This window comes from Saccopteryx leptura, chromosome X (assembly GCF_036850995.1).
Source record: "Saccopteryx leptura isolate mSacLep1 chromosome X, mSacLep1_pri_phased_curated, whole genome shotgun sequence".
In the NCBI taxonomy this organism is placed as follows: domain Eukaryota; kingdom Metazoa; phylum Chordata; class Mammalia; order Chiroptera; family Emballonuridae; genus Saccopteryx; species Saccopteryx leptura.
This window is the reverse complement of record NC_089516.1, coordinates 105,757,068-105,782,379: the sequence shown is the minus strand read 5'-3', so window position 1 is coordinate 105,782,379 and position 25,312 is coordinate 105,757,068. Positions and strand designations below refer to the sequence as shown.

At 35.4% G+C, this 25,312-nt stretch overlaps 1 protein-coding gene across 1 annotated transcript in view; it reads right to left on the bottom strand.

Annotated features, from left to right (window-relative positions):
- Nucleotides 1–25,312, bottom strand: part of HTR2C (5-hydroxytryptamine receptor 2C) — a 217,247-nt gene that overhangs the window by 1,313 nt on the left and 190,622 nt on the right. The gene's annotated exons all lie outside the window — the stretch shown is intronic.

The following is a 25,312-nucleotide window of genomic DNA, read 5'->3' as shown; positions in this document are numbered from 1 at the left end:
AACGCAATAAAAGTAATGTGTATATCACTTATAAGAGTTATAATAGCATATCAGTGTTGGTTAGGCTGACTTTGAGATGAGTTTTTAGCTGAAAAAATGCTTTTTCACTGGCCCCGTTTCCTGAGGAAAGGGGTCAACAAAAAGAAAGCTTATGTGTAAATCTTTTGGAGACAGAACCTGGGAACTCTGGAGTTGGAAAGAGGGTATAACCCCCAAATGTGCTACAGAGACTAGATGTGACCACTATGGAGAAACGTTGCATGAGCAGAAACAGAAAGGACTCTCTTGATAGCAAGAGATTTAGTGTGACTTTGGGCATAAGCAACATTGTTTCAAGGTCAAGAGACAGAGTGAAATGCAGGGTGAAAAGAGATGCAATCTTCCTATGTCTGTATGAACTTTTTAGCATTTTTGTGTTTTAAGAATACTGAAGCCTGACAAGGAAGTGGTGCAGTAGATAGAGCATTAGACTAGGATGCGAAGAACCCAGGTTTGAAAACCCGAGGTTGCCAGCTTGAGCGGGGGTTCATCTGGTTTGAGCAAGGCTCACCAGCTTGAGCCCAAGGTTGCTGGCTTGAGCAAGTGGTCACTTTGCTGTGCCTCCCCTCCGTCAAGGCACATGTGAAAAAGCAATCAATGAACAACTAAAGTGCTGCAACAAAGAATTGATGCTTCTCATCTCTCTCCCTTACAGTCTGTCTCTCTCTATGTTACAAAAAAGAAAAAAGAATACTGAGAAATACACTGCTCACAAAAATTAGAGGATCAGGAAATGTGCAGATACTCCAGTACTTCAGCCTTTTGTGTAGTGCACTTTCACCAATGAAATAAAAGTTGGTTTTGCATCTCATTTGCATAATCAAACAACTTTCTTTGACTTGCTTTTCTGATGTTCTTGTTTAATAAAAAATTCAAATGCTTCTTTTTTTATAACTTCAAATTCATTTTGAAATATCCACCAATTTTTGTGAGCAGCATAGTACTCTCTAGGTAAGTACCTCTATTAATCAATAAACTCACAGGCAGAAAATATCAATTAGGTGAGAACAGAAGGTTATGTGATCTAGTGCCTAAGCATAAATAAGAAAGATGGAAATTTTCAGAAATCACCATGGTAGATCTTGAAGAAGTCGTGCATCAGTAAGTAAGAATAATTTGCAAGTGAAATTCAAATCTTACTGTTAATTTATTTTCTCTTGAGTCTATGGCAAGTTTAAACCTGGGAAAATTCAGAATGCATTTGTAAGATATTATCAGATATTATTAATAATAAACCTGGGTTGGTGGGCATCTACACTACAAACTGTGAAAAAAGAGAAGAAACTCTCAAAGATTGTTGTTGGCTTTAGAGAACATATAGGGAACTGGGGTCTGTGACAAGTCTGCAAAGAAATGTTCTGATGTTTTGTCTTAATATCCTCCTTCAGGTATAAAGTGACTGGATGATCAAGAGGGAAAAAATGGTCAATATTTTTTTGCGAGTGTTCACTCAGGATGTCAATTGTCATTTAATATTGGGGAAGACACAAAGAAAATAGAAAGGGAAACTTCTATTTTTGGAAGTTTGGAAAGGGAAACTTAAGTCTTCTTCCTCAGACTGAATTTCTAAAATTACTGGTCATTGTATTTTATTTATTTTACTTTAATTTTTAGAAAAAAACCCCAAATGATTCTGTGAGAAGCAGTAATAGATGTGACAAGACTCCTTGTGGGTACTGATGCATCCCTAAAACTCTGAACCTAGGCAGGTTATTCAAGAATGTAAAAAAGGCTCTAAAATCTAAGAGATACTCAAACAGAAAGTATCCTCAGGTAATGCAGTGCAGAATCCTAGTGAAGAAACCTTTGAAGTTTCGATGGGAAGAGTGGCAAGTATCAGATACTTTTCTCTCAGTTTACTGAAAAGTTTGGAAGAATTTCAACAAGCTTTTGGGAAGCTGGAGTACAATAGAACAATGCAGGTTATAGTTCTTAAGAATTGTAAAGAGACAGGTAAGAATGTTGTCATCTTGTATCATTAGAACATTTGATCCAAAAGTCATAAATATAAGGGAATCTCTAGAAAGAGTATAGTGCAAGCCTGCCAGAAAGAAGCTGATATTATTGGCTTATCCTGATTAAAATGTTTTAATGAAGGGTTAGGCTGCAGAAAGTTTTCTGGATTTAAGAAAGCTAATATGGAAATAAAGAAAGAGGGAAAGGTTTCTTCAAAACAAGTAATTTACAATAAGAGAAAAAAAATTAAAGGGAGAATCTACAGATTAAAAGAGACTTAAAAGATTTACCAAGCAAATATAACGTCATCTTCCTTGGGATCTTGATGTAAGCAAACTTTAAAATATATTCATGATACAGCAGGAAGTTTTGAGCAATGACTGCCTTTTGATGATATTAAGTAATTAATTCTCATTAGTTTTTAAGAGTGATGTTGATAATGTTATATAAAAAATAGTTCTTATAGTTTTAAGATATATGTTCTGAAATATTTGTGGATGCAATATTATGTTGTTTGGAGTTTATTTCAAAATAATATGGGAAGGAGAAATAGATGGAAGTATTAAAGAAGCAAGAAAGTCCATAAACTGATAAATTTTAGGTCTGGATGATGAATACTTAGGTCTTATTATATAATTCTATCTACATTTATAATCTTTAAAGTCTTCATAAAAATGTTTAATAATATTTTAAAACTTGTAAAAAGAAAAAAAACAGAGGTCCTTTCTGAAACCGATAATGAAATCCCTACTAGAACTCAAATCATAATGGTCTTCAAGACTTGGTGGCCACTGCTAACCTTGAAAGTGATTGCTTCCAGAATAAAACACTTGGTCTGTTGAGTGGAAACACTAACCACTTTGATATAATTTTAAGAAAGAAGTCTATTTCTTGACAAAATGATTATACTTTCTCAGGATCCAGTAACAAGGCCAGAGAAGGAGTATAGGGAACCTGCATCCTTTCCAACCTCCCCCTTACTGCCCCACAGCAATGTGGGAACTAGAGGAATCCTGACAACGGTAGATAGTCCTACATTCAGGAAACAAGTGCTGGGGTAGAGATTCATTCCCCACAGGAAATACTGCATAATCTTCTAGGTATTTGTAGAGACACTGGAAATCTCTGGGGAAGGCCTCACACACCGACTCTTAAGATCAGTGGAAATCTGCATTACTCAGAGCCCAGCTCTGGAATGATGTTAACTTGCTTCTGCTATAAGATTTATTCTTTTTCCTATGGGACTCTTGGGCTTAAAAGTAGGCTTTGTCAAGGAGACAATAAGAGAGAGTAGTAGAGTGATTCCAGATGAACACAAGCTGTTTTTGGATATGTGAGGCCAATTTGATCCGTGGCAGCTATCTGTATAATTTTATGTACATTGAGTATAGAGTAACTCTAAAGCTGGCTTTTCTTGAGTCTACCTTATTGCCAGGCACTGAATCATACATATTACTGACATTACAGATGTAAAATGCATTATGTCGATTTGGGTAAAAACATGTGAAATGCATTATCTCAATTGGGTTAATACAGATGTTATTTGGTAAAGTCACTTTAACGCCTACCAAATCTATACCATCATTAATTTTTAGTTTTAGAAACCATGAATGCAGTCAACAAAACAAGAAGAACTCAAGTTCTTTGAGAATATCTGGAAATTATAAATAATAGCAAGCATAAAGTAATATTAATAATAATATATATTGCATTAATTATCTTATTTAATACTTTAAACATTAAAAATGTGTCAGCAGTTCTCAAAGTGTGGTTCAAGGATGCAGGAGTCTCTGAGACACTTTTAGAGAGTTTGTTAGGTTTCCCCTTTCCAATTATTTGTTTTAAAAACCCCATTTTCTTTATAAACTTCAACCCAAACAACATATCACAACAGGTTGAATGCAGATACAAGTATGAGAATCAAACTGTCTTTTCGTAAAACTAAACATTAAAGAGATTTTCAAAACTTTAAAACAATGCTTGTTTTCTTCTGATATTTTTAAAAAATAAAGTTTTCATAAAAATATGCTATTTATTTTAGCATTAAAAGGTCTTATTATTATTGTTATTTAAAATGATTAATTCATAAATATTTTAAATATTCATTAGCTTTGCTTTCTAATACAACAAGTATCAATATATATGAGCCACATAAACAAAAAATTTTTAGGGTATTCAATTATTTTGAAGAGTATATAAGGGTCCTTACACCAAAGAGTTTGAGAACTGCTATTCTATGTTCATTGATGAAGTTAGTTAAGCCTTAGAGAGTTGAGTGCAACAGACGTGTTAAGTCTTTCTCAGTACTTTAAATTTGTCAACCAGTAGAAATTAAGGTGGTATGTCAGGTAAATATAAACAACATCAATAATAGCAACAGAATATTTTACATGTATTATCTCATTCGTTTTTATAAAAATACTGAAAAGCATATATTATTTGATGAAGTTAACTTCAGAAAAATTAAGTAAATTTATCAACGATAATAGAGCAATCTTTGATACTTTAAAAATCTCTGATTTGACTAAGGAGAAAAAGTACAAATAAACTACCATAAAAAATACCAGGTACAAATAACAACAATTGTAATAATAATATATTTTACTGGGTCAATTACTTTAAAATTATTATATACTTTAATATAATACAATATACCCCATCTCTATATTATATTCCAATATCACTGCCCCAAAACATATATTCTCTTACTCAATCCAGACAAAAAGCATATAAATAAAATTGTGAACTAGAATCACTTAATCTTTCTGAAATTTACTTCAATAAATTTATCTTTAGAATTTTAAAAACAAAACTAAGTTATAATTAATATTTTGTTGAAAATATCTGGTACTATTTTAATCAAACAGTGAAATATTTTGCATGCATTATCTCATCAAAAACTCTGAGAAGTAATAATTATTTATTAAGGTTACTTAAACTCAGAGAAAAAAATAACTTCCGTAAACATAGAGGGTCTCAGCATTTCATAAACACTAAATTCAGTAACATAGTCAAGTTTTTACTGAGGTTATCATGTGTTACTATGACTACTATGAGGACCACTGCCATTACTACTACCATTCACTGAGTGCTTACTGACTCTGGAACTTTATCAATTATATACTTTACATGCATTATCTCATTCCAGGCTCATTAAAGCCATAAAATTACTCAGTGAAGTTATTTTTCTTCAAATAAGGCAAGTTCAGAGAATGTATAATGATGTTCACATTATTTCTTAAAACCTTGAATTCAAGCAACACAGATCAGTTTTCTTCAAATGATCAGATAATAATACCAAATGCCAATGAGTCTTAGATACTCAGTTTTCCAGATTTTAACATCTTCGAACGTGTGATGCATCTTACAACAGATAGTGTCTTACAATCACTGTTGGTCATACAGCTGACATTGTCAGTGCGTATATGAACCTCATCTGAGTAAAATTTTCTTGGCATCTTCTAGCAAGATACCCAAATTACCAACAACAACATTTTCAAAATGAGTGTTAACAGCATATAAGCATCAAACAAAATAATTCAGTGTGACGAAACACTATAACTGGGAAGAGGAGGAAGTGTTCTAAAGAAAACATCCTCAATAGCTTCAAATGCCACAGAAGGGTCTGGAATTTGAAACATTTTTTCTGTCTTTGAAAATGATGAAGTTATTAGTGATTACAAAGAGAACAATTTCAGTAGAGTAGTAAAAAAAGGATACAGATTGTTAACAGATGAATAATAAATGATAATATGAAAGGGAGGAGAGATTATAGAATAAATTTCCTGAAATGGATTGGTTAATATCAAAATGAAACATTTACTTTATTTCCCCATCTATAAGACACATCCTTTTCCAAAAAATTTGGGGGCTAAAAACTGGAAGCGTCTTATACAGTGGTTGTGGTGTTGGTCAAATAAGTTTGTAAATATGATGTATATGTTTGTTCACTAATAGTTTGCATTGGGTGGGGGGGACAGGCTGTAAACTGGCAAAGTCCTTATAGCCTATAGCTTAGTTTTAAGACTAAGCCTTTCCCACCCTTCTAATACTAAGATCTGCTCAAAACTAAGCTTTTCCCCACACCCTTGACTGTTGTATGACTTATGCCTCAGATAAGTGGCTTTGTATCAGAGACTTCCTTATTTGTATATTGGCCTAAAGGCTTAAATTTTCTACATTACAAAATGAAGCAGATGAGGGGCTCGCTCTCTCTCTCTCTCTCTCTCTCTCTGTGTTCCTGCCATTAGCATTGCAGAGGCCTCCCTGATTCCTTGCCCTCCACGGGAAAAGCAGGCTGCTTTTCCCTTGGCTTTTCTTGTGGCTTGCCTCTCTTTTTTTTTTTTTTTTGTATTTTTCTGAAGCTGGAAACAGGGAGAGACAGTCAGACAGACTCCCGCATGCGCCTGACTGGGATCCACCCGGCACGCCCACCAGGGGCGACGCTCTGCCCACCAGGGGGCGATGCTCTGCTCCTCCGGGGCGCCGCTCTGCCGCGATCAGAGCCACTCTAGCGCCTGGGGCAGAGGCCAAGGAGCCATCCCCAGCGCCCGGGCCATCTTTGCTCCAATGGAGCCTTGGTTGAGGGAGGGGAAGAGAGAGACAGAGAGGAAGGAGGGGGTGGGGGTTGGAGAAGCAAATGGTCGCTTCTCCTATGTGCCCTGGCTGGGAATCGAACCCGGGTCTCCCACACGCCAGGCCGATGCTCTACTGGCCAGGGCCTGGCTTGCCTATCTTGATGAGACACCAATGAACAGAATGGCCCACCATCCTCCGACTCCATCGTTTCTTTATTGTCTGCCTAAATTCAATCAGAAACTGCATGTGAATGGCCACGATGGTGGCCCCTAGCCATACATGTGGCATTTCAAATGCCATAGATGGACCTGAAGATAAGGCAATATATGAAGGCATTGATTCTTCATCAGACACAGATGAGGATGGCAGTTTTGATGGTGATGAGGAGTTGTATGAATTTTATGATGAATAAAACTTAAGCTGAATAACTTTATGTAATAACATTTCTTTTCCAAATTTCAGGCCCCAAAATTAAGGTGCATCTTATACATGGGAGCATGCTATATATGGGGAAATATGGTATTCGGAGAACTGCTACTAACCTGCAAAACTATCAAAGGGGTACCAAAAAGCTGAAAATTAATATTGATATTCTGGGAGGAAAGGTCAGGCTTACCTATCAGGGTTTCCTGTCCTGTTCCTCTTTTAGGGAGGGGAGGGAAAAGAATGTAGAAGTTTCTGGCTTGCAAGAACAATGGGTTATTCAGTTTTAAATCCAAAATAAAGGTTAATGGAGAAACTTCTTCTCTTTTAATAGGAGGCAGAATTTACATACCACCTTGCAATGATTGTAGTTCCCCTCCTTTCCTGGAATCTTGAGAGTAAAGTACCTCTAGGATAGTGAAGGAAGATGAACCCTGAAAGATTTGTAAACATCTTTGATTGTGTTACCTTGAAAGTCTAATGTTTCTGTGTATCCCCTAAACAAATGTTGTCAGCTTGTGCCATGATCTCATGCTCTCCCCACCCATGTGTGAGCAAGGGTATATAAACAGCTCCTGAACTATTTTGGGGGCTCACACACAATTTGGGTGTGTTGCCCTGTGTCAGCCATATGTGGCCGGCATATTTAATAAATCTCCTCCTTTAATAAAACTCTTCAAAACTCATCTGAACTTGGTGTCTCTACGAGAACCCGCACAATTGAGGATTGGGTACTTTATAACAATAGAAAAATTTCAAGAACACCTAGAAAGACCACAAAATTTTAAGCTGACATGAGTGGTCTCTTGCCTCACGGAGTAATAAATTAATCCCTTGAACATGGGATTTAACAGCAGAAGATGAAGGAAATATTTTCAGAGGACATAGAAGACAAAACAAACACAGCCAATCTGCGTTGCTGCTCAGTTCTCAGGTAATACGGTATTTACTGAGAGTTAGGGAAAAAGCATTTGTATGCTTTGGGAAATAAGTCAGTAATATAGTGAGACTTTTAAGGAATTCAGAGTGAGGTTCAGAGTCACTTTAGAACTTCAAGGATTTTTTTTTGTTTTTTCCTTTGAGAGTAGTGTAACTGCGTAGAAACTGCATTTCTTAATATGACCTTTTCTCCTTTGTTTCTTTTGATTGAAACTGGTTTAATCCAGCACCCTGACTCACTTGTTTCCTCTCCCTTGCATGTCCACTCCTTTAATCATTAAGCCCTCAGGACCATGGAGTTCTGGTCAACATCAAATTCATCTTAGGAACAAAGCCTCAGGTCTGTTGACGGCAGAGACAGAGTTTCGGTCAAATTAGAGATAATATCTAAGCTTCAGTTGTGTTTCAACTCCGGGCTCAGGAAAGCAGGCAAAACTAGACAAAGCAATGCCATGGCTGACATTAGGACCAGATGCAGTGATCAACTATTCCCTACCTTAGCTCCAAAAATTCAGTAGACTATGACCTTAACCACGACCCTAACTATCTTAATCACCATAATCAAAGATTTTTCCTGTATTTAACTTATTTTCTGAAACCCATAAGGAGACCAGATCCTTGAGCATTATTAGCTCACCTGTTTTGGGATGTTGATTACTTCCTGAAAATAAAGCCTTACTTTCTTTGCTGCAAGCTCTTGTTTGTGTTTTACTGGGCTTTGATGCATGAAGGCAAACAGATCACTACAGTCCAGGCACAATGGTAATTACACAAGCATGTATAAATAAAAGATAATGATTGCAAAAGGTAGTGGTAACTGAAGACCTTAAGTGAATTTGATGAAAGTTGAACTAAAAGAGAAAGCTTGTAAACAACAAGCAGGATAAATCAGTCCATGAGCTAATGAGAGGAATGCCCAGGTTTTGTAAGATATACTTGGAAAAGAATTTGTGGAGGAGTGAGAGAGGTCATAGTATTCAAATACAATATAAACAAGGAATGAGGAAGTAAAATTTGAAATAACACTGAAATATGACCATAATGAGTACTGAAGGATAACAAAATATGCTAACTCAAAATATGCCTCTTTGGCATAAGGGGTTTTTTTGTTTGTTTTTGTTGTTGATTATTTTGAGAAATGGCAGATAGAAGGAAAACTCTGAAAACAGAGTACAGTAGAAGTTACCATTTTGTAAGGGAAATTTGCATTTATAAAGAAAATCTGCATTTGTAAATATCTCCCTCTTCCTACTAGGAAGAGGAGGATTACTCTAAACCACAAGATGGATAAGACACCTACTTAAATCTGCATAACAAACCTTACCCTTATTTACTAGGCTTTTCCTAGTAATCTTCCATGACTGACGGCCCTATACTCAACTTCTTTGTCTTAAAATGAGGATAGAATTTAAGGTGGTGACTTGCACCATCTGGAGGATTTACTCAGTTTTTCTAGGTATTTCCCATGTATGCCTAAAACATATATTGTACATTATTAAAATTGTCTTTGTATTTATACTGTTAGTCTGTCTTTTATTACAGTGGGTCTAAAACAAGAACTCGGAAGGGTAGAAAGAAAAATATTTTTTTTCTCCTCTACACTACTCATAAGCTAATGAAGTTTGAGAAAACTAAGATTATATTTAGTGTACAATAAGATGCTTACACATTAGAGGTCAAAACTAGTCGAGTGGAAGAGTTTAAAGATACAAGAATGAAAGGATACAGATGATGACTAAAGGGAACCAAAACTTTTGCCTCTTGGAGTATTGATTTTAAGCTGGTGATTAAGAAAAACAAAACTGAGAACTTTTGACCCTCACCTCTTTCCTGTCTAAGAAATTCAGATTGAAAGGCTGGCTCCAGGAAAGAAATATTAACATAGTCATCTCAACCTAATTTGAATTAAGTGTGGTAGATAAGTAGTTGGCAAGCAGGAGTCTGGTAATTAGATGACACCCTGGGTCTCACTGAAGCACAAATTTACATACTGCCACATACAGTGAATTATCTATTTTACTTGAAATCCCATAACTGACATTCCCACTTTTCCTTTGTCCAAAATGACATATATATCTAATTTTACCTCACCATGTTTGAAATTGGGTTGGAGACTGGGTGAAAAAGGTGAAGGGATTAAGAAGTACAAATTGGTAGTTACCAAATAGTCATAGGGATGTAAAGTACAGTATAGGGAATATAGACAATAATATTGTAATAACTATGTATGATGTCAGGTGGGTACTTAACATATCAGGTAGATCACTTTGCAAAGTATATGATTGTCTAACCATTATGTTGAAACTAATCCAAAATAATATTCAATGTCAACTTGTAATTAAAAAATCAAATTAGAAAGAAAGACTTATTATCCTGCCAAAAACAACTATAAAAATGGACAGAATGTATGAGAGTATTTTTATTTATTTATTTATTTATTTATTTATTTATTTATTTATTTATTTTGTATTTCTCTGAAGCTGGAAATGGGGGAGAGACAGACAGAATCCCGCATGCGCCCGACCGGGATCCACCTGGCACGCCCACCAGGGGGCGACGCTCTGCCCCTCCGGGGTGTCACCCTGCCGTGACCAGAGCCACTCTAGCGCCTGGGGCAGAGGCCAAGGAGCAATCCCCAGCACCCGGGCCATCTCTGCTCCAATGGAGCCTCAGCTGCGGGAGGGGAAGAGAGAGAGAGGAAGGAGAGGGGTGTGGAGAAGCAAACGGGCGCCTCTCCTATGTGCCCTGGCCGGGAATCAAACCCAGGTCCCCTGCACGCCAGGCCGATGCTCTACCGCTGAGCCAACCGGCCAGGGCTATGAGAGTATTCTTTTTGGGCATTTGACAATTTGTGTAGGACTGTGCTTTTCAAGATAAGAGAAACACATGAGATAAGTCTTATAGTCACCCTCCCCCTTTCTACCTAAAGACCATTTCTTGACTGTTGCACAAGGTTGTGAAGTCCAAGCAAGGATTAGCTGTGTTGCTGAACTGAGTAGGTAGAGATCAGAGTTCATTGATGCCAAAACAAGTGGAACATTCTGGGCAAGGTGTAATAGAAGAAAGAACTATGCAGAAAGAGAGACCAAGAAGTATTTATGAGGATACCTTCCATGTACAATGTTGAAGGTTAGGTTGCCCATACACGAGGAGACTCTATAAGGCCTAGCAGGGGTCCCCAAACTTTTTACACAGGGGACCAGTTCACTGTCCCTCAGACCATTGGAAGGCTGCCACATACAGTGCTCCTCTCACTGACCACCAATGAAAGAGGTGCCCCTTCTGGAAGTGTGGCGGGGGGCCAGATAAATGGCCTTAGGATGGCCGCATGCGGCCCGCGGGTCGTAGTTTGGGGATTCCTGGGAGGAAAGTAGCAGCTATAAGGACAGAAAAGAACTAAGACACTAGTAGTAACACAGTCCTAGAAGTTGAAGTCTGTCCCAGTCAATATTAAGAAGCCTTATCAGCACATCACTAACATCTCAAGTATTCAACTGAAACAAAAGAAAGACTATGTTTAGCAGTAAGTATCATGGCTTTTTCAAATACATCATAATAAAGTCTAAAATCAATCTTCAGCAGGATCAAAAAGAGCAGACAATAAATTAAGAATATGCCAGTCCAAAATTCAAAGAAGACAACACATTTTAGACTCTTTGCAATACATCATTTACAATGCCTTTCATAAAATAAGTAGGTATCCTAAGAAATAGAAAATTATTATTTTAAACACACACAAAAAAATTTTATATCAGCTAAGGTTGGAATTTTCAAATAAGGAACTTGCAGCAACTATTATAAAGATGCCAAAAGACGTAAAGGCAAAATGTGGTCTTAGTTTGTGAAGAGATGCCTACTCTTGGCAAAAAAATGTAAATGATAAAAAAGAATGGAAAAGTATTTTGGAACTATAAGGTAAAATATCTTAATGAAAAATAAACTCTCCTGACCAGGCGGTGGTGCAGTGGATAGATTGCCGGACAGGGATGCAGAGGACCCAGGTTCGAGTCCCCAAGGTCACCAGCTTGAGCGTGGGCTCATCTGGTTTGAGCAAGGATCATCAGCTTGGACCCAAGGTCGCTGTCTCGAGCGAAGGGTTACACAGTCTGCTGAAGGCCCGTGGTCAAGGCACATGTGAGAGGGCAGTCAGTGAACAACTAATGTGTTGCAAAGAGCAAAGAAAAACTAATGATTGATGCTTCTCATCTCTCCATTCCTGTCTGTCTGTCCCTCTCTATGACTCTCTGTCTCTGTAAAAAATAAATAAACTCAACAAATCTAACAGATGATTGTAGATAGCAAAAAAGGAAACATAAACCTGAAGATATTTATAAAATTACTCATTAGAGGAACAAAATGTTAATGAAGCTTCAGTGACCAATTGGACAATATAAAGCACCCTAACCAATATGTAGTTAAAGTCTCAGAGCAAGAAAAGAAACAACAAGGCAGGAAAACGTTTGAAGAAATAATGGTAAAATTTTCTCAGTTTGGTAAAAACTATTAGTCTATAGTTCTATGCAGTCCAACAAACACTAAACCTAATAGATGCAAAAGAAAAAAAATTATAAGAATATCACAATAAAACTATTAATAAACAATATAAAACTAAATGTAAAAGGCAAGAGAATAATGACACATTTCATGGAGAGGATTGATATACAAATGATTGAGGACTTCACATCAGATACCATAGAAGACTAAAGATAATAAATTTGTCTTTAGAGAAGATAAAGTACAAATAAAACAAACTAAGACCTGTCAACTCAAATATTATGTTCATTGAACATAATGTTCAAAATGCGGGTAAAATTAAGACATTTTTAGATAAACTAAAGCTGAGAGAATTTGTTTCCAGTAGACTTTCACTAAAAGAAATGTTGAAGAAAGGTCTTTAGACTTATGGAAATGATACCAGGAGAAAATTCAAATATATTAATGGAAAGAGAAGCACTTAAAATGGTAAAATGGAAGTAAATATAAAAAACTATTTTTTTTTGTTTTATCCTGATTTCTTAAAGGATATAAATATGATTTTGGAGAAAAATATTTTAATTGTATTGTCATGTCTATCATATATGTAGAAATAGTACATATGCAACAATACCCCCCAAAACAAGCTTATTAAACAAAATTATACTGTTTTAAATTTCTTACATTTCTGAAGTTTTATGTAGAAAAGTGGAACATTATTAAATTTAGAGATCATTATGTGCCAGAAAAGCATATGGCAATCACTAGATCAACTAAAAATATTAAAAAGAAGTGTACTTAAAATTTTAATAAACAAACTGAAATATAATGCTAAAAGTATTTGATTAACAGAAGAGAAAGCAAGAAAAGAAGAAAAAAAGTAAAATAAATAAAAAACAAAGAACAAGATGTCAGACTTAAATCCAATTATTATAATTATATAAAATGTAATTGTACCAATTACTCCAGTTAGAAGGCATCACTTTATAGATTAGGATCAAAAAGCAAACCATCACTCTCTAAAAGAGATGAACTTTAAACATGAAGACCCATATAAGTTGAAAATAAAAAAATTTAAAATATTGTACACACAGTAACTCTAAGAAAAAGAGTATGGCCGTGTTGTTATCAAACGAAGTATACTTTAAGAGAAGAAATATGACCAGAACGTGGGGTCATTCAAAACAATAAAAAGATAAGTTCAACAGGAAGACCTAATTGTCCTAAATAGGTTTCCCTCTAATAGCACAGCTTCATAATACATGAAGTAAAATTTAACAGAAATAAAGGAAATATTATACAAATATGTAGTCATAATGAGCAGTTTTAATATTCTTACTTTCAGTAAAAAAAAAAAACAACTTTCTTTCCCCCCAACTCCTAGTCAAAAGTTATCTTTCTGGAAAGGGGAAGACACCAGCTTTTCTTATTTTGTCTTTAGTTATCTGTTAATAAAGTTAAGTTCCTTGTGAGTATGGCCAAGAGTTGAGGGCTTTTTATTTTCCACCTAGTTTTCATTTGTATAATCGAGGACATACTGCTATGAGAACATTACTGCTGAGAATATGGAGGCACTGATTGCCCTTGCCCTGGCCCATAAGAAAGGCAAGCCAAGAAAAGTTGATGCTATTTCTCACTCTTACTCCATAGAGTATACAGATCATAGTGAAAGTGTTGACAAGAGAGAAGCATGCTATTGTCAACACCTTCATTTACATAAGTAATGAGCCAGAGATATTCCTTGGGAAAGAGGTTAAAAACTGGGAAAGAGATCCTGCTTAGACTCAGAACAAATCTCAAACACTGATCTCAGAACTACTTTTCCAAAAGATCCCAAATTACATTGGATTAGTTTGTGGAGTAATTTGGTCACATGGCCTTGTTGAAAACAATACAGCAATCAGTCATCAGCTAGTGGAACTTAAAAACTGGGTATGGTTACAAGAAAGAGACAATCAAAGAGAGCTTAGCCATTGTCATCCAGGATGATTTTGGTCATACTAAATGCTATGTCTCCATTAGGAGTAACATAAGAGGCTGAATGCTGTGGGGGGGGGGAGAATAAATATTACTAGAATAATCCAAGAAATTACTAAATAAATTAAAAAGCAAATAATACTAACAATATGCAGATGAAGGTCAGGTTCCAAAAATTGCTAAAATATAGTATCTACAATGTTTACTTTCTAACCAAAAAATTATGAAATCCACAAAAACAAAACTAAGAAAGCATGACCCATACACTTGAATAAAGGCAAGCTAAAGGAAGTGCTTATGAGCATAAAAAGAAGTCAGATTAATATATATTTGAAAATTGCTATTTTAAATACATATAAGAAACTAAAGGAAAGTATATTTAAGAAAGAAAAGTGAGGTATGATAACATAGCATCAAGTAGAGAATATAAACAGAAGTAGAAATTATTAAAAAGTAGCAAATGCACATTCTGGAGTTGAAAAAATACAATAAAAAATTTTAAAAAATCACTTGAGGGTCTCAACAGTAGATTTACACTGTTGAGAAAGAATTTGTGAAAATTAAGATATAGTGATAAAAGTATGCAAGCCAAATAACCAATATAAAAAATAAAAAATGCATTGAATTCAGAGAATTGTGGAAGACTTCTAAGTACACTATAACAAATATAATAGAAATAACAGATGGAGAAAAGAGAGTAGAGATGGATAAAAAAAGAGAGACTGAACAAATATTCAAAGAAGCAAAGGCTGAAAACTACAAAATTATTGAATATGCATAATCCTTGCATGCAGGAAATGCAAATAATTCCATGTTAGATCAATGCAAAATAATCTACAGACACATCATACTCAAAATGCTGAAAGCCAAAAGAAGATGATTTTTGAGAATAGCAAGAGAATTACTTATTATCTTCAATGGAACCACAATAAGATAAAGAGCTGACTTGTAATTAAAAAACAATGGATAGTGGAAGGTAGTGAGATAACATTTAAAAATGGCAAGAGAAGAAAAATGTCAATGAATCATCCTATATTAAGTAAATTTATTTCAAAAATTAGACAAAAAATTAAGAATTTTTTTTCCAGAAGACCCATCTTACAATAAGTGTTAAATTACTTCACACTAAAAGCAAGTGACCCAGACACTAAGCAAATATATACAAAATACAAGGAACACCTGTAATTGAATTTTTTAAATATAAAAATGTAAATGAGCATATTTCTTTCTAACTGATTTTTTTTTTTTTTCCCTGAAGCTGGAAACGGGGAGAGACAGCCAGACAGACTCCCGCATGCGCCCGACCGGGATCCACCCGGCACGCCCACCATGGGGCGACGCTCTGCCCACCAGGGGGCGATGCTCTGCCCATCCTGGGCGTCGCCATATCGCGACCAGAGCCACTCCAGCGCCTAAGGCAGAGGCCACAGAGCCATCACCAGCGCCCGGGCCATCCCTGCTCCAATGGAGCCCCGGCTGCTGGAGGGGAAGAGAGAGACAGAGAGGAAAGTGTGGCGGAGGGGTGGAGAAGCAAATGGGCGCTTCTCCTGTGTGCCCTGGCCGGGAATCGAACCCGGGTCCTCCGCACGCTAGGCCGACGCTCTACCGCTGAGCCAACCGGCCAGGGCCTCTAACTGATTTTAAAATGTATAAAATATATACAAAATATATTATTGGCCATATATCATATAGAAATGTAAGATATTTGCTAATGACAGCACAAAGGAGATAGGTGGAAACAAAGCTGCAATGAACAAAAGAAATCATCTAGACAGTAACTCAAATCTACAAAAAATAATGAAGAGAACCTAAAATGATAAGAAGGTTAATAAAACAAGAGTTATAAATGCAAACTTATTCTCCTCTCCTATCTCAGCCTCTTTAAGAGATATAAACTTATATGAGGTAATACTTATAATATATATTGTTGTATTTATAATTTTTTTGGAATAGTATGTATAATGACAATACCACAAAATGGGGAAAGGAAATAGAGTTATACAGGAACAATGTTTCTACATTTTACTAAAACTGGTAGTACATATCAAAAGCTGATTTTGGTAACATAAGGTGTTTATTATAATCCTTATAGCTACCAAAATAAGTAAAAATAGTTGAATTATATTAACATAACAAAATAGTGAAAGTCATTCAGAAATAAAATGTTATATTTAAAAATAATCACTTAATGTAAAAAAAGTAGTAAAGGAAGACTAGAAGACTATATTTTATTTCTTTTATAAAATATATAGAAACAAAAGCTAATATGGAAGAACTGAATTCAACTACATCACTAATTTATTAATGTAAATAAATACATCACTAATTTACTAAATGTGAATAAATTTAAAAGTTTACTCAAAAGGAAGAAAGAGACTAGATGAAAAACATTGTCTATATTATATACACTGTCCACAGAAGCCACAAATGTTATTCAAAGATAAAAATAAACTACAATAAATGTAAATTTTAAATGAAATTAAAACAGAAATTAATAAAGATCATATAATGTACAACCACTAGATAGCTTGAGAATCTTCACTAATATCAGATAAAATAGACTTGAAAACCAAAAAAAAAATACTGTACATAGAGAGTAACATTTTATAATGGTAAAAGATCAATCCTTCATGAAGATATATATATATATATATATATACACACCTAATAATGGAGCACTAAAATGCATCAACCAAGACCTTGAAAGCAGTGAAGAGAGAAATAAATAATTTGATAGTAATAATTAAAAACTTCAATATCCTACTTTTAATATGCAACAGAGAACAATTAGGCAAAGATCAACAAGGAAACAGATGACTTGAACATTATAAACCAATTAGTCTTAAAAGATAGTTATGCAATAAATGCATTCATCTCAAGAGTACTTGGCACATTCTCCAAGACAGATTGTGTGCAAAGTCATAAAACAGACCTTGGTACATCTTAAAAACTAGGAAAACATAAATATGTTCTCTGGCTATAGTGCAATAAAATTAGAAATTAGAATAAAATTTGTGAAAATAAAACAACTCAAATATGAAAAACTTAAGGAACACATTCCTAAATTACCTATGAGTCAAAGAAGAAATCAAAAGGGAAATTAGAGAAACATTAGATGAATAAAAATGAACACACTACAGTCCAAAACTTAGTGGATTCAGTATAACAGTGCATTGAGATTTATTTCTTGCTTTAAATGATTATATTAATAAAGAAAAAAGTTCTCAAATAAACTTAGGACACACCTAATTCACTTGGAAAAAAAAAAGAGGAAACTACACCTAAAGCAAAAATAGGAAGTAAATTATAAAGATTAAATCAAGAATTAATAAAGTAAAATAATAGAGAAAACAAATAAAAATGTCAGTTCTTTGAAAAATTCAACAAATTTGAAAAAGCTTTAAGCTGATAAAGAAAAAAAGACAGAGAGAACTCAAGTTATTAAAATTGACTGAAACATAATATTATTATTGTGCTTCCAGAAATAAAAACAATATTATAAAGGAATTTTCTATTATAACTGTATGATAATAAGACCACTTTAAAAAATTGTCAAATTTCTAGAAAGACATGAACTACCAAAAATGACTAAAAAAATACAATATGAATAGCCTTTACCAAGTAAAAGGATTGAACTTATAATCAAAAACTACCCATAAAGAAAATTTCATGACCAGATAACTTTACCTCTGATTTCTATCAAAAGTTTAAAAAAAATAGTAACAATTATTCACAAACTCTTCCAACAAGTGGAAGAGGAGGTAACACTTCTCAACTAATTCTAAGACCAATATCACCTTGATAACAAAACAAGGTGAAGACATTACAAGAAAATTATAGCTAATGTTTCTTAGAAACATAGGAGTGAAATCTGCACCACAGGAGTATAAGATGGTCCTTCCTTTATTGTTCCCCCTTACTCAAAGTGGGCATTGTGGGTTCTAGCACCATATTTCAAAGGACCCAGAAGTCTTGCCCAACTGTATATCTGGTAATAAACAGACAAACCTCAGTATGGCCTACAGAACAAGCAGTGCCAGTGAATCTGCCCAGATGCCTCTGGGACCTGTGGGAGGAGGGCAAACTTGAAGATGGTTGATCTTGTGCAGATACTCATGACTGAGAGAATTTTCAGAATTCCAACAATTCCAGTTTACCACTGGAGCGAAAAACAACACCCTCCCACCCCAAATAACCCAAAAAAACCAGTTAGGTCACAGTAGACAAGGTAAATTTTCAGAGTGCCATCCCCTTCCTTAGAAAGAAATAGCAGCATGGATATAATCTATCCAGCTGCAGCAACCTCTTTTGTAGGGGAATAGAGGAGCGATGAATGAATATCTGGCACACAGGTAATGAGAAGAGACTTTCATGACTGGGGGGGAGGGGAAGAAGACTTGTATAGAAGCAGATAAGAATTTAAAAAAACATTAAAAAGATTGCATTCAGCAAGAAGTCCACCCAAGAGCCTCTGGGAATGCCACACCTGGATTTCCCTAGGAGCCCACAGACAGCCCCAATGCACCTGAGTTCAAAACCCACAACTCTAAATGTTCTGTGGCTATTTCTTGTGTATGTTCCAACATGTATCAGAGAGTTCTGGTATACAAAATATATACTCATAAAACAAGCTAGTCTGTAAGGTAGAAACTATAAACTTGAGCTATAGCACCATCTTCTGGAAAACAAATGAAATTCTTAGAAGTCAACTTGTTGAGTTATAAAAACCAGAGAAGACATAAATGCCTAAGAACTCTGCCACAAGGAGGAACAAAAAATGTAGAGCAGGTGTACCCATATAAAGTCAGAAAAAATTCCAGATAATAACAATACCATTGAACAGAACATCGAATTTGAAGGCAACTAGCAAAGATGTATAGAGGTATCTGCTACTTCAATTGTAAAAGCAGCAATGTGTAACTACCAAAAAAAAAAGCATAAAAATTTAAGAAAATGTGCCATCATAACAAGAAAATTACCTATTTAAAGGCAAGGGATTTTGTGATCTACTTGATAAAGAATTAAAAATAGCTATTTTAAACAAATTCAACTAGCTACAAGAAAACTCAGGATGCAAATCAAGCAAAATCTTGAAAAAGATACATGATAAAAGTGAGATTTTAATGAAGATAAATCATAAAAAATTCCCAAAACTTTTGTAGTCAAAGAACTTAATGAATGAAATGAGAAATGTAATAGAGGACATCTGTAGTACAGTAAAGAATATAAAAGACAAAATAAGTGATTTAGGGAGTAAGAATTTTGAAAGAAACTAGCTATAGAAGAATAAATAAAAAAATTTAAAAGAAAAAACAATGTAATCTATAGGAGTCTACAAATACAAATATTAGAATAATCAAGGTTTCATAAAAACAAGAGAGGGAAAAGACAAGAGAATTTATTTTTTAAAAAAAATAATAGCTGAGAACTTCCCAATCCTGGAGAAAGAATTGGATATCCAAGTTTATAAAACCTGTAGAACAACCTATTATCTCAAACCAAAAGGACCTTCTCCAAGACACGTTATATGAAACTATCTAAATTTAAGGATAAAGAAAGAATTTTAAAACTAAAAAGAAAAGATTGTAATCTAAAAGTGACCTTTCCCTCAATTAGAAACCTTACATGTCAAAGGAGAGTAGAAAGACATAGTCAAAATATTAAAAAAAAAAAAGAAATACCAACTAAGCATGCTCTTTATATCAGTTATCTATTAAATGAGAATAAAAGGACTTCCTTAGACAAACAAAAGCTGAGGGGGATTATCACCAGTAGACTTATCTTGCAAGAAATACTGAAATGAAGTCTTCAAGCAGAAATGAAATGGTGCTAAAAGTCAGTGACATGAAAATTTATGAAAGTATACAAACAATGGTAAAGGTAAATACATAGGCATAGGCATAGAAAACACTTAACTATAATATTAAGGTCAAAGAAAAAATATTAAAAATAAGTATAGCTATTTTAATGTGTTAACAAATACAATACAAACAAAGATAAATAATAGCTTTCAAAGTGTAAAAGGGGGAGTAAAAGAATGAAGAATTTGTAGATGATCAAAATTAAGTTGCTGTTAACTTAAAATGGATTGTTTTATATATGAGATGTCTTATGTAAGATTCACAGTAACCACAAATCAAAAACCTAGATCAGATGTAGAAAAATATAAATAAAGGGAAAGTAGAACATACCACCATGAAAGATCACTAATATAAAAGACAGGCAGAAACACATTGGAAAAGAAACAATAGAAATAAAAAAACAACCAGAACACAATTAAAAAGATGTTATTAGTAAATCCTCATAAATCGATAATTACTTTAAGTATAGTTTGAACTCACCTATCAAAAGGCACAGAATAGCTGGATGGAAATAAATAAGATTAATTCTATGCTGTCTATAAGAGACTCACTTCAGAGACTATGCTGTCTATAAGGACAAACATAGGCTGAAAGTGAAGGGATGTAAAAGACATTTTCTGCAAGTAGAAATAAAAAAAATTGGGGATAGGTGTACCTATGTTAGAAAAAATAAACTTTATGCTAAAAAATATTAAAAAAAAACAATGACAGTCATTACATAATAACAAAGAGATTAATTCATCAGGAAGATAACAATTGTTGGTGTGTGTGTGTGTGTGTGTGTGTGTGTGTGTGTGTGTATGCATCCAACGTCAAAGCACATAAATATATTAAACAACCACTAGCAGATGTCAAGGGGAAAATGCACAATATTACAATAATAGTAGAGAATTTGAATACATCACTTTTAGCAATGGATAGTTCATCCAGACAGAAAATTAAGATAATGGGGTTGAATTATATGTTACACTAAATAAACCTAAAATATATTTATAGAACATTCTGTTCAACAGTAATAGAATATACATTCCCAAGCACACATAGAAAATTCTCCAGGATACATGACAGGTCTCAAAGTAAGTTTTAGCAAACTTAAGATTAAAATTACATGAAGTATCTTTTCTGGCCACAATGATATGAAACTAGAAACTATTGAAAAAAAATTGGAACATGTATAAATATATAAAAACTGAAAAACACACTTTGGACTACCTAATGAGTCAAAAAAGAAATCTAAAGGGAAATAAAAATATCTTTGAACGAATGAAAATTAAAACACAATCTACTAAAACCTATGAGATGATGCAAAAGCAATTTTGAGATGGAAGTCTATAATGATAAATGCATTTTTTAAGAAAATAAAAAGGTCTGAAATAAGCAACCTAACTTTAAATCTCAAGAAACTAAAAATAAAAGAATCTAAACCCCAAGTTAATTGAAGGAAGAAAATAAAGAATAAAGCATAGATAAATGAAATAGAGACCATAAAAATAGAAATAATCAACCAAACTAAGAGCTAGCTTTTCAAAAAGTAAACAAAATTGACATATCATTACTATATGAACAAGGAAAAAAAGAGAGAAGACTCAAATAAAATCTGGAAGAAGGAAAATTATAACTGACACCACATAAATTGACAATGTCATTAGAGACTACTATGACAACCATGAGCAAAAACATTAGATAACCTACAACAAGTGGATAAATTCTTAAACAGACACAAGAAAGAGACCAGAAAAATTTAAAATCTGAACAGATATTAAGAAGTATAGATATTAAATCAGTAATAAAAAATCTGCCAACACAGAAAAAGCACAGGACCAGATAGCTTTATGGTGAATTTTACCAAACATTTAAAAAAGAATTAATGCTTCTTCTTACATTCTTCCAAAAAATCAAAAGGGAGGAAACATTTCTAAACTCATGTTCCAAGGAAACCATCACCCTGATGCCAAACACAGATAATGAGAATACAAGGAAAGAAAACTATAGGAGTGACGTCAGAGAAATGGCACTGTGAGGAGCGCTCCTGATACCTCTCCCCAAAATTTCAACAAGTTCTTCAACCAAGGACAGAAAAATCTATCCTTGGAGCATCTGGAAGTCCCACACACTGAACACGAAGGTATGATCGAGCGAAAAGTTGACTAAATGTATAATCAACCCTGTAGGAAATAAGACAAAGAACAGAACACTCCACCTTCCTCACTAACCTGAGCAAGGGCTGCTTTCACGTGGAACTGAGAGAGAGTGGGGGCTGGGAGCACAGAGGGAACCGGGCTGCGGCACAGATGTCCAAGCTGAGAAAAGAGTTTGCCCATGGCAACTCAGCCTATGTGAGCTAATGCCCGCACCAGACCCCGGTAAAGGTGGGCGAAGGGCGGCTGCCATTATCCCCAATATCCTGGTCAGTGAGTGCGGATAGTGTGCGAGAGGTTACTCCTAATGCCCCAGAAGTGGGCGCCTGTGTTCCCGAACAGAGGGGCAGGGTCAGAGGCCTCTGTGTGGGCTGCAACCAGAGTCTTGGTGTGGTCCCTGCACCACTAGCAGTGCATGAGGAGTGGCAAAAGCAAACTTCCCTACTCCCAAACTTCTCTGGGTGAGCGGGTGGCCTCACCCAGCCATTCAGGCTAACATCCTGGGAAATAAAAAATACGGATGTGCTAGGTTGAAGGGCACGCAAGCAGCTTGCAGTCTGTCTCTGGAGCAGATCTGAGGATCCAATCGCTGAAATTAGCTTAACCTACAGTCTGCTCACCTCCCAACTGACTTACGAGGCTCTAATTGACAAGGTCTCTCTCAGATCAGCTATCTAAGACAAGAAACGTGATATTTTTTAGTGTCTCGTGTTATGTACGTAAGGATGGGGGCAACTTCCTGTCAGCTGGTTCAGGGTAAAAACACATTCCTACAGAACAAACCTCAGAGAATACTGCAGAAGTTAGACAGGATAGGCTGTACACTTTTTAACAAGGAAGAAGCCTGCAGGAAACAATCCCATGGAACGCTAAGGCAAATTTAACTAGATATACCTGGGGAAATGAACAAGAAGTAAACATGCCCCCTACCTGCTTAAGCTTGTGGCTCTGATTGGCAGAGCTTTCATACTCAGGGCTGTACGTTAAAAAGAGGGACTTGGCAGCTTTTAAACCTTCTGTTCTGCAGGCAGTGACTAGGGCATCTTTTTCCCAGCCAAAACAGGTTACAAAGTGAAAAATGCCTGGGGAGAGTGGTCCCACAGAGTGCTGAGGCACACTGGACACACCTGAGACTCATAGAAAGGCACCTTGAGAGCAATTGGCTCCCAGCTCTGCCTGATTACGCTGGTGGCTCTGACTGACAGAGCCTTACCCAGAGCCCTACGCTGAGTGGGAATAGAATGGGGATTTGCCAGCTTTTTTTTTTTTTTTGTACTTTTCTGAAGTTGGAAACGGGGAGGAAGTCAGACAGACTCCCGCATGCGCCAAACCAGGATCCACCTGGCACGCCCACCAGGGGGAGATGCTCTGCCCATTTGGGGCATCACTCTGTTGCAACCAGAGCCATTCTAGCACCTGAGGCAGAAGCTACAGAGCCATCTTCATCACCCGGGCCAACTTTGTTCCAATGGAGCCTTGGCTATGGGAGGGGAAGAGAGAGACAGAGAGGAAGGAGAGGGGGAGGGGTGGTGAAGCAGATGGGTGCTTCTCCTGTGTGCCTTGGCCGTGAATCAAACCCGGGACTCCTGCATGCCAGGCTGATGCTCTACCACTGAACCAAACAGCCAGGGCTGGGATTTGCCAGCTTTTTGAGACTCTTACTCTCCAGGCAGAGGCAGCGGCAATCTCATAGCTGGATCATCAGGCTGCTAATTCAGGAAGGAGAGACTAGGAGAGAGGCTCCAGGAAAATGGACTCACCCATTGTTGGAGCCTGCAAATGCTAACAAGCCCCGACTACCAACAAGACTGAAGCCTAGTTTATGACATCACCATAGAGACTCATCAACTGCAAATCTCTACCTAAGTGTGCCAAAGGGGCAGAGCCTAGGGTACAGAGCCACTGACCAGGAAGAGGGAGAGGAAGGAAAAAGGAAGAAGATAACCTCTCAAAATCAAGAAAAATCCACAGACTTTATATAACTTTTTCCACTTTTTTTTGTTACTTTCATCTTCTTTATTATTATTTTTTCTTCCACATTGATCCTTTTATTCTCTGCCCATCTTATTCTTTTCTCTTCATCTTTAACTACATTACCATAAGTGTTATATTTCCTATTTTTTTCTTTTCTTCTTCATTCTCTCTATGAGGGTTACACTCCAAAACCTTTAACTCTCTATTCTTTTTTTAAATTTTTTCTTCTTTTCTTTTTTCCCTTTATCTTTTTCTCCCTCTCTCTTAGTTTCTTCTTTTCTCCTTTACTTTTCCTCTCATTCGATCCTCACTCATGAACAAATTATTTTATTTAGGACTCAATTTTTTTTTGTAACACTTTGGGTGCTTTTTATGTTGCTTTTTAACTCATTAGCATTCCCCCCAGCCCCAGTTCTCCATTCTATCTAGTTTGTGTTCTACTTAATACAATAGTATTTTTTTCTTTTTCCTGTTTCTCCTCTTATCCTTTTCATTATATCTCTCAGTCGACCATCATTTACAAGCAAATCATTTTATTCTTGATCCAAATTTTTTCCTTTTTTCGCATTTTGTGGGTCCCTACACCCTTTGTTGCACCTTTATCACTTCCCCCCAACTCAGGCCCTCTGTTATAGGTAGTTTTTGTTCAATTTAGCACAGCATAATTCGCAATTTCTGATGGTATTTTCTCAAGGAGGAAGGGAAAGAGAGAAAAGAGAGAAGTAATAAAATTTTTTTTTACTTTTTTTAACTTTTTATTCTTTCTTAATTTTCATTAGTGTCATTAACAAAACCATCCTCAGATGCCATTAAGGAAAAGGAAATTGAATATCATGGATACAAAGAGAGAGATGTAGCACAGATAGATGAGGAAAAATCTATGGAGAAAAATTTTAATAGATTGGAAAACTTGGAGTTAAATGACAGAGAATTTAAAATAGAAATCCTAAAAAT